Source organism: Myotis lucifugus, unplaced genomic scaffold (assembly GCF_000147115.1).
Source record: "Myotis lucifugus unplaced genomic scaffold, Myoluc2.0 scaffold_47, whole genome shotgun sequence".
In the NCBI taxonomy this organism is placed as follows: Eukaryota; Metazoa; Chordata; class Mammalia; order Chiroptera; family Vespertilionidae; genus Myotis; species Myotis lucifugus.
In genome coordinates this window covers 3,779,411-3,788,989 of record NW_005871095.1, presented here as the reverse complement: position 1 = coordinate 3,788,989, position 9,579 = coordinate 3,779,411, and the positions used below count along the sequence as shown (strand labels likewise).

The 9,579-nt window shown below is 44.0% G+C and overlaps 1 pseudogene across 1 annotated transcript; it reads left to right on the top strand.

Annotated features, from left to right (window-relative positions):
* The first annotated feature begins 2,225 nt into the window (after positions 1 to 2,225).
* Positions 2,226 to 2,710, top strand: LOC102428686 (annotated as a pseudogene). Its single transcript, XR_002829165.1, has one exon. The product of XR_002829165.1 is annotated as a mitochondrial intermembrane space import and assembly protein 40 pseudogene (transcript).
* Positions 2,711 to 9,579: the final 6,869 nt, after the last annotated feature.

The window sequence follows — 9,579 nt, the reverse complement described above, 5'->3', positions numbered from 1 at the left end:
GTGTGTGTGTGTGTGTGTGTGTGTAAGAGAGAGAGAGAGCTGTCATGAATCTTTATGAGTTTAAGACATTCGGCTTTTAGGAGGCACCCTATTTAGATTGGACCAACTTAAGACATATTTTCATTCAAATTGCCAAAGATCACAAGATTTTCATGACAACATAACTGAGGCCTAGCTGTCAATGCCATGTGGTACCAATACTAAGAAAAGAGAAAAAGCAGACTCCAGGGTCTGGAAGTACTTTCCAGACCATTATAGGGAGAACAGTAAATGCTACAGTGCTGCCCAGAGGGTGGGAAGGCCCTCCCAACCTGCTATATCCTTGAGATCCCATCCCAACTTATGTCTGCAAGACAGCACAGCTGCCCATAACATGAGTGAGCTGGTGGGCTTTGTGTTTAGAGCCAGTTTTGGGGTCATTTTTGTAAATAAATTCAACTGCTCAGAAGTAATGAGTACTGCCCCCTGGAAAGAAAGCATGTACAGTAGTTCTAACAAAGCAGGGGAGGAAATGGACATGCAAAGCATTCTTTCTGTCCCAAACAACTTCAAAGTTTTGTGCAGACTCATCTGGAAGTATGGATGGGTTATGACACGTGGCATTTCTGTGAAAATGTCAGCTAGGGAAAGGGCAGTGTCCTCCCCTGGGGACCAGAGGGGACTTAGGGATGACAGGAGAGAAGGTGCTGCTAGGTGACCCACTTCCTCCCTATACCTTCCTCACCCCACCTGCAGAGGGCAGGCAGTGCCCAGAGCAGGCTGCGTCTGCCTGCTGTGAAATGGTTCCTCAGTTCAGAGGAACTGCTTTCCATCTCTCCAAGGCGAGCATGTCAAACTCACAGCCTGTGGGTTGCATGCGGCCCACAACGAATATTTGTGGCCCAGCCAATATAACAGTATGTAAGAAATGTTTTAATAAAATTTCATGACTTAATTTTTACAATATCCTGTTATACATGATCCTATATAATAAAGAGCTAATATGCAAATGGTCATGACACCTTCACGCCATGCTGCATGCATGGCAGGCATGGGTGGGGAGGGCTGCGTGCACAGCGAGGCCAGGGGATGTGAGGATGCATCCCCCGCCCAGCGCCAGCCAGGGGACATGATGCTGTTATTATGTATTTATTAATAAATTTGTATATTATTTTCATATACATTTTACTAATTTTCTTTCATCTCTGACACTTCTATTATAGAGAAAGGGCAAATAGCAATATTAAAATATTTCCTCTAATTAATTCCCTTTTAACGTGCATGAATTTCATGCACCAGGCCACTAGTTATTAATAACAAACTACAACGTTCACTAATGACTGATCACTATAATCGTGTTGCATTCATTTCCCTTACGCACATGTACACCATTTCTCTCCAGTAATACTAGCAGCGAATATGTTAGCAACCGACTGCCACGTCATTAGTCTTGGAATGACTTGTTTGGTGTGTGCAACAGGAAATATTTCACTTTCAGAGAACAAGAAAAATGGGTTTATTTGCATTGCGCTTATTAACTTGTGCAGTTATTCAGTGTCTGGTAAGTTAGTGTTCAAGAAAAAAATATTAATTTTTATTAAAATGTTCTATTATTTTATGTTAACGATGACTCATTTATTTCAGCCCTTTGTATTCAGCATGTCTCTATCGAAATAAACCTATGTTTCTATGAAAATTGAAGCTTTTGTTTTTTTGCGGCCCACATACACTTAAACCTTCTTTATTTGGCCCATGTTAGCCTTTGAGTTTGACATGCTTGCTCCAAGGGATAGGATTTGGCCCAAAGCCACATTTAGAAGGTTCACAACATCTAGGGAGTGAGTCATGCCAAGCAGGACAGACTAACCAGAGAGAGGGAAAAGGGACTTTACCTGACACTTCTGTTCCCTGAGGTGCAAGCAGGCCCTGTGTGCCACAGAGAACATTCAGGGCTTTTAAAGTCTAGCATATCTAAGAAAGTAGCTACAACCTATTTCCTCATTTTAAAAATAAGGTTGGTTTAAAAAAACAAAAAACCATCAGCACCTATTATGGAATACAAAACCTTTTAACCCAAAATATGACTTTGTAGCCAATAGAAAGCTGAAAGATATTCTTAAACAGAATCCAGTTTACAACTGTCACACAGATATCTTTCTTTTTTAAAACATTTCTGCCCTTTATCCCCTCCTCTGTACGTTAAATTTTTATTGTAAAAAGAATACCAAAACAGGAGTGCTGGGCTGCTGCCATGGCCTACTGCTGGCAGGAAGGGAAGGATCAAATCATATTTGTGACCAAAGAAGACCATGAAACTCCAAGCAATGCAGAGCTGGTGGCTGACGATCCCAATGATCCATACAAGGAGCACGGGTTGATCCTGCCAAATGGAGACATTAACTGGTACTGCCCGTGCCTTGGGGTAATGGCTAGTGGCCCCTGTGGGGAACAGTTCAAGTCAGCCTGTTCCTGCTTCCACTATAGCACGGAGGATCTCAAAGGATCAGACTGTGTAGACCAGTTCTGGCCCATGCAGGAATGCATGCAGAAGTACCTGGACCTCTATCCCCAAGATAAGGAGGGGGAGGAGAGGAGGAGGAGGAGGGGGAGGGGGGAGGGGAGGGGGAGGGGGCAGGAGGAGGACAAGGAGGAAGAGGAGGAGGAGAAGGAGAAGCCAGCAAAACGTTTAGAAAAGGCAGCTCTAGCTAAGGCCACCGCAACCAAAGAATAGGAGGGGTCAAGCTAATGAGGGCCATGCTGCAGCACTGGCTCCAGGCCTTCCACCTCAGAGTGATATCAACCTTTTGCAAATGCCTTTCGGTCACTCCACAAGAAAGTCTTTCCCTCTATTGTTCTGTGCACTGTAATGTACAAAATAACTTATTTTGATGATCAGGGGTTTGGGCCCCTTGCCATATACACTGATTAAAAAGAAAAGAGGAGTTATATGTCTGTGTGTCTCGCATAACTCTATCAGTGACTGTGGCTGCCACTTTCAAATTCTCTTTTCAGATTATTTCTAAATTTGCCACTCTGAAATAATGTGTTGAATACTCTCAGCAACCAAAAATCATTATCTAGGAGTGTCTCTCATGAGTGAGCTTATTTATTCTGATTGATTATCTCCCTTTTAGTAGATTTTATTCCTGTTTGGGAAATGAAATAGAAACAAAAACATCTTCCTTTAAAAATGCTGGAATGGGGCCATTCCTAATAGAAGAGGCCAGATAATCAGATACTTATTTCTCAAAAACCATCTTGACCTTGAGTATGAGGTACTATGCTTCATTTCTGATAGATTTTGGTTTTCATTTTTATATTGAGCTCCAGGTTTTCTTTTTAGAAAGTAGAACTTTGGACCTTCCGACTCACAGTCCCTTTCTAATGGAAGAAAAAGCTGGTTTTGCTGTTCTTGTTATTCCAAAAGCCCTGGTTTAGGGCCTGTGTTCACACTGGCTCTGGCTCAGCCTGTTCAGATGCAATATTCTTGAGAGGTGGGGACCTACTTGTTACCAAAGTGGCAACTAAGAAGGAAACATGAATAAAAGGAAAGCACGGTTTATAAAAAAATAAAAATAAATAAAAAGGAGAATGACACACATGTATCTATTCACCACCTACCAGGAACAAATAGCAGCATTCTTCATATTTGCTTCATATATTTTTCTAAGAAATGAAATGTCACAGAGAAATGAAGTCTTCTTTGTTCCTATTCCCAAGTCACAGATCCCTTCCTCACCCAGAGGTAAGCATAGCAGGATGCTGGCGTGTGGGTTCCATGATTTTATACATTTACTACAAGCATAGGTATCCTCAGATACCTACACTGTATTGTCTTTTAATTTATACAAATAGATTTGTGTTGTGTATAAATAGGTTGACAACTTTTTTTCATCTGCTCTTATAATTTTTAGATCTATTAGCATTAAAAACACATAACTGTGATTCATCTTAACTTTTGTAGCACATAGGCATTATACAAATAGCTTCCACAGCTTCTCTCCTACTGATGGGGTCTTTTACTATTACAAATTGCTGCACTAAATATCTACACATTCTTCTTATGATATGTCTGAGAGTTTCTTTAAGGTATGTTTGCAAAAGTAGAAGTACTAGGCACATGTGCTATGCACTTTTAATGGTACTAGATGTGAGAATAAACAAATCATCTTTTCTGTCAAAGAACAGTTTAGACAGCCACCATTTTGGGCTGCGTGACTTGGCAGCCGCCATGTTGGCCGCATGACTTGCAGTTCCCCTGGGGGCCACCATCTTGAAACAACAAAGGCCAACCCCTCCTTTTGAATTAGCCAATCACGAAAGACTGTGCGCCTGAGCTCCCATCAAGAGTGAGGGACAGGTCACGTGCATCAGGGATTATAAAGCCGAGCAGACCGCCTGCTCAGTGTGCGTGTGCTTCCAGACCATGTGTGCACACCCTTCTACGTAGAAGATATTTGCCTTGCTGCCTGGCTCCTGAGTATGTTTTGTGTTCTACCAGGACCCCTGAATTGGGGGGCTCGCCTTATTTCTTACACTAGATATCATCTAATAGCGCTCCAAAATGCATGAATCAATTTATACCCCACTAGCAAGCTGAGTTCCCATTTGCCCGTGTGATCCATCAACATTAAGAGACTGTCAGACCTCTTCCAGTCGAGATGGCTGCATAGGTAGATAAGTTATTCACCCCCTCCCACAACCACATAAAAATTACAACTAAACTACAGAACAACCATCTTTCGGAACCACCTAAAATCTGGCTGAATGGAAGTCCTACAAGTAGGAATTAAAGAAAAAGCCACACTGAGGCTGGTAAAAGAGGCAGGGACTAGGAAGGAGCTAGTCCCACAAACACATGGCAGATAAAAATCAGGAGAGATATTTCAGCTGCAGAGGTACACCCTGAGGAGCAAGGGGTCTCAGCCCCACACCAGGCCCCCCATCTCAGGGTTCCAGTGCCAGGAGGAGAAGTCTCCATAACGTAAGACTGTAAAAACCAGTGTGGATTGAGACGGAGAAATGGAGCACTGAGGGAGTCCCAGGCAGTTCCTCTTAAAGGGTCCGTGCATGGACTTACTAGGACTCACTCCCCCTGAGTTCCAGTGCTGGGCAAGCAGCTTGAAAGGAACCAGAGACCTTCAGGGAGGAAATGAATTATTGACATCAGGGCGAGAGCTTTCTCCTAGACAGAGGTGCTGGCAGAGGCCATCGTGGAGCTCTCCCCTCACAGAACTGGCAGAAAGGTGCCATATCTGAGTTTCCATCAACCTGACTCACATTGTTCACCTCACTCTGGTAATTCCCTGAGGCCCTGCCCCACCCAACTTTCAGGCCCACCTGACTTGTTTCCAGTGGCTTTTCCATAAGAATGGCCTATGTTGGCTCATGCTTCAGATTTTCCTAAAATCTCTCAAACAAGTAGTATCTGGCTTCAGCATGCCCCATACCTCTCACTAAGTAGCCCCAGCTGGCCTTAGTTTGCAGCTTGGCCTCACTTGGGCACCTGCAAGCCTAGCACAAGAAGCAGCTATCTGCAGATTGCTTTGTAGCTCATGTGCAGTGGTCCCAGGAAGAACACAGGCAGTGGTTGACCTGGCCTGTACCTCCTTGGAGGCCCCAGAACCAGCACACCTGGTGGATTGCTTCAGACCACATCAAAGCATCACCACCCAACCACCGCCACAAGTGACAAACTCAAGGAGTGGACTCTGTGGGCACCAGAGCCATGCTGAAGAAAGTCCTGTTCTGTGTTCTGTACAGTTGATCCTCCATAGTGATCAAAGGTCAGTGGTCAGTGGTCATAACCAGTCCTTGCAGCTGATTAACCTGGGGATGAATCCCTCCTATTGACATGCCAACAGCAATCAAGGCTCAACTACAAGAGAAGGGTATACATAGCCCAGCTTGAGTGATCAGGGAGGCTGTGCCACTGGACCCTACAGGGCATCTACTACATTAGGCCACTCTACCAAGCCTGGGAGGTGTAGCAGCTCTACTTAATATGTAGAAACAAACACAGGGAGGTCACCAAAATGAGAAGACAAAGAAACACATCCCATATGAAATAATAGAATACAATTCCAGAAAAAGAACTAAACAAAATGGAGACAAGCAATCTACTATAGATGCAGAGTTTAAAAGACTGGTTGTAAAGATGCTCAATGAACTTAGTGAGAACCTCAACAGCATCAAAGAAGACCAGTCAGAAATGAAGGATACACTAACTGAAATGAATAATTTACAGGGAATCAACAGTAGAGTAGATGAAGCCAAAAATCAAATCAGCAATTTTGAATTTAAGGAAGCAAAAAACACCCAATCAGAACTTCAAAAGAGAGAGAGAGAGAGAGAATCCAAATTAATGAGTATAGTGGAAGGAGCCTCTGGAACAACTTCAAGCATACCAACATTCTCATCATGGGAGTGCTGGAAGGAGGAGAGAGAGAGCAAGAAATTGAAAACCAATTTGAAAAAAATAATGACCAAAATCTTCCCCACCTTGGTGAAGGAAATAAACATACAAGTCCAGGAAGTGCAGAGAGTACCAAACAGGATGAACCCTAAGAGATCCACACGAAGGCACATCATAATTAAAATGCAAAAGGTAAAAGACAAAGAAAGAATCTTAAAAGCAGCAAGAGAAAAGCAGTTAGTTACCTATGAGGGAGCTCCCATAGACTGTCAGTTGATTTCTCAACAGAAACTTTGCAGGTCAGAAGGTATTGGCAAGAAATAATCAAAGTGATGAAAAGCAAGGACCTACAACCATGATTACTCTACCCAGCAAAGCTATCATTTAGAATCTAAGGACAGGTAAAGACCTTCCAAGCCCTGGCCAATGTGGTTCAATTGGTTGAGCACCATCCCATGCACCAAAGGGTCTCTGGTTCGATTCCCAATTGGGACACATGCCCACATGTGGGCTCAAACTCCAGTAGGAGGCGTGGGGAAAAACAGATCTATGTTTCTCTCTCCCCCCTCTCCTTCCCTCTCTCTAAAAGCAATAAAAACGTATTTTTAAAAAGGACCTTCCCAGACAAGAAAAAGCTAAAGGAGTTCATCACCACCAAACCAGTATTATATGAAATGTTAAAGGGACTTCTTTAAGAAGAAGGAAAAAAGTATGAACAATAAAATGGCAATAAATACATATCTATCAACAATTGAATCTAAAAAACAAAATAAACAAACAAGCAGAACAGAAACAGACTCATAGATACAGATTGTATTTTGACGGGAGGGAGGTTAGGAGAAATGGGTGGAAAATGTGAAGGGGTTGACAAGTACAAATTGGTTGTTACAAAATAGTCATGGGGACGTAGTACAGCATAGGGAATCCTATCTAATACTAGACAAACATGGTAATTAACCGTACCTCTGACACGCTTCCCATTGGCTAATCAGGGCGATATGCAAATTAACTGCCAACCAAGATGGCGGCCGGAAGCCAGGCAGCTGAAGCGAACAGGAGGCTTGCTTGCTCCAGTGATGGAGGAGGCCAAGGTTCCCCGCCTGCCGCTGCCAGCCTCTGAGCTGCACTCTAAGAAACAATGTTGCAATTATAGAAGCTAAACAAACCCAGAAACCTGCTTTCAGCCAGCCGGGCCTCAGAGCTGGAGCTGCAACAGTGTTTCAGTTATAGAAGCCAAACAAACCCAGATACCTGCTTTCAGCAGCCGAGGTCTCAGAGCTGGAGCTGAGCCTCAGAGCTAAAGCCGGCTCTCAGTTCCAGTGACAGCCATAGAAGGTAAATAAATCCCAGAATAAAAAAAGAAAAAGAAAAAAAGGAGAGGTTGGGAGCTTCAGTCACCCGCCAGCCTGAAAACGGCCCTCAGCCCCTCACCCAGACTGACCAGGCACCCCAGTGGGGACCCCCACCCTGAAGGGGATGTGACCAGCTGCAAACAGCCATCATCCCCTCATCCAGGCTGGCCAGGCACCCAAGCGGGACCCCCACCCTGATCCGGGACACCCTTCAGGGCAAACCAGCCCAGCCCCCACCCGTGCACCAGGCCTCTATCCTATATAGTAAAAGGGTAATATGCAAACTGACCCTAACAGCAGAAAGACTGGGAATGACTGGTCACTATGACACACACTGACCACCAGGGGGCAGACACTCAATGCAGAAGCTGCCCTCTGGTGGTCATGGTGCTCTCACATGGGAGGAGCTCTGCTCAGCCACAAGCCAGGCTGATGGCTGCCAGTATAGCGGTGGTAGTGGAAGCCTCTCCTGCCTCCTCAGCAGCACTAAGGATGTCTGACTGCAGTTTAGGCCTGCTCCCCGCTGGCAAGTGGCCCCCCCCCGCCCCGAGGGCTGCCGGGCTGCCAGAGGGATGTCTGATTGCCATCTTAGGCCCAATCCCCCGGGGAGCGTGACTAAGCCAGCAGGTGGTCATCCCCTGAGGGGTCCCAGACTGCGAGAGGGCACAGGCCGGGCTGAGGGACCTCCCCTTCCCCCCCACCCCCCGCCGAGTGCACAAATTTTTGTGCCCCGGGCCTCTAGTAAAGTCAATAATATTCTAATAACTATTTATGGGATGATTATTTAGTAAGTTATATAATCTCTACATCACTGGGTGTATACCTGAAACTAATATAATAATGTATATCAACTAAAATTGAAAAATAAAAATGATTTTAAAATGGGGAAAAAAGCAACTGTCAGACCTATTAATATTTGTCAAGCTGATGGTATGTAATGGTATCATTTTTTGCCATTTGTTACCAAATGTCCTGTCAGGGAACATTCGAGGCTTCTTCTTTTGTAAATTTCCTCTTCATAGTCTTTGCTGTTTTTTGGTTTTGTTTTGTTTTGTTTTTTCCTATTGGGTTGTTAATCTTTTTCTTAATGATTTATAAGAGATCTTTATATATTTTGGTTACCAATCATTTATCTGTGTTGCAAATGTCTTCTTGAAATCTGCACATTGAATTTTAAAATGTAAACTGAAAGTTCTTTTGAACATATTCTTCCTAAAGTATGTGGCACTATCCCAAAGTCAGAAGGGAGTTGTTTACACAGTTGTAAGGTCTATAAACCAACAAAACCATAGTCCAGTCATAACCATATAACTTTTGGATTTAGGGAGCACTTTATACTTTTCAGAGCATCTTTTAATAACCCAGTTTCAGCCTCAAAAAACCCATGAGGCTAGCAGGGCCTCATTTCTCATCTGTAATATTTAGTGGTTGATCATCAACATCTTTTTAATGATCAAAGTCTGACCTTCTATTCCTCTTCTGCAGCTGGGAAGTTTCAGGTGCAGAGGAGTGGAAAAACTTGTCCAGAGTCACACCTCTACTTAAGGGTGCAGGCAGGTTATTTGTCCATTACAGCTCAGTAAAGCTGGGGGTGGGGGTGGGGTACAGACTGGGAGGAGGCCTAAAATTTTCATCAGCTGATGGTGGCACTGAGTGAGATCAGCAGTAGGAGACAAAGAGAGAGACAGGAAGATGGGAATCAGACAGGCACAGACGTATAACTTGATCTTCCAAAGTATGGGGAAGATGACAGTGGCCCCTCTGGACGCACACAGGATGAAGCTCATCCAGTGTTTCTGCTCCCAACAAGAAAAGAGCGTATGACCACAAGGA